Raw genomic sequence first — 728 nt, 5'->3', positions numbered from 1 at the left:
TAATCTTTTTAAATAAAGATTCATTATACTATGATTTTGTATGACTGTTAATGTTCGTCTGCAATAGTTCCCAATCAGACTGGTAACTTCAATGGCGCATGTTGCAAGACCTCTTTGGACACAATTTAGTACAACTACACTGTACTGTATTGCCCCGCAAATAGCATTATACTTAGAAGAATGTTTTTATCTGCTTTTGTGGAATTGGGATACAAGTAAAAATCTAGTTCGATCACCACATACGGTAGTAATCCAGAAAATACTGTGGCCGTGTGGACCCTCCAATCTTCAAGAACAAACCCTAGTTTGAGTAGGAAGCACCAGTAATTGCACAAACAACCACTCCCTCTGTCGCTCAAGAGTGAAGCGACTTTGGGTATGGTAGAGTTGTATCATCATTTAGTTTCATCACAAAGTTCAAGAGAGACGCCTCGGACGTAGTCCGTCGCGTCGCTGTCGCTGATTGGACATCAAGCCGGCTTTATCGCGATACGCAAATTGTTGAGTACCTCGTACAGGATCCTCCGTGGTGTACTGGTCCCCACTTTTGGAATATTTATTTTTGTTGTTGCGCCGTACAAGTTGTACTCCCTCCGTTCCACAAAATGTGCCGAGTTTCAGGAGGGTAGACATGTGTCATCACAATAATTGTAAGAAGAATATGAAACTCACTTTTCAGTTCCTGTGGAGTGGCTTACACGAAGCCCATTGCTCATATGAAAGAGCGC

Source organism: Aphanomyces invadans (genome assembly GCF_000520115.1).
Source record: "Aphanomyces invadans strain NJM9701 unplaced genomic scaffold supercont1.16, whole genome shotgun sequence".
Taxonomy (NCBI): Eukaryota; Oomycota; class Saprolegniomycetes; order Saprolegniales; family Verrucalvaceae; genus Aphanomyces; species Aphanomyces invadans.
Note: the sequence above shows the minus strand (reverse complement) of the source record.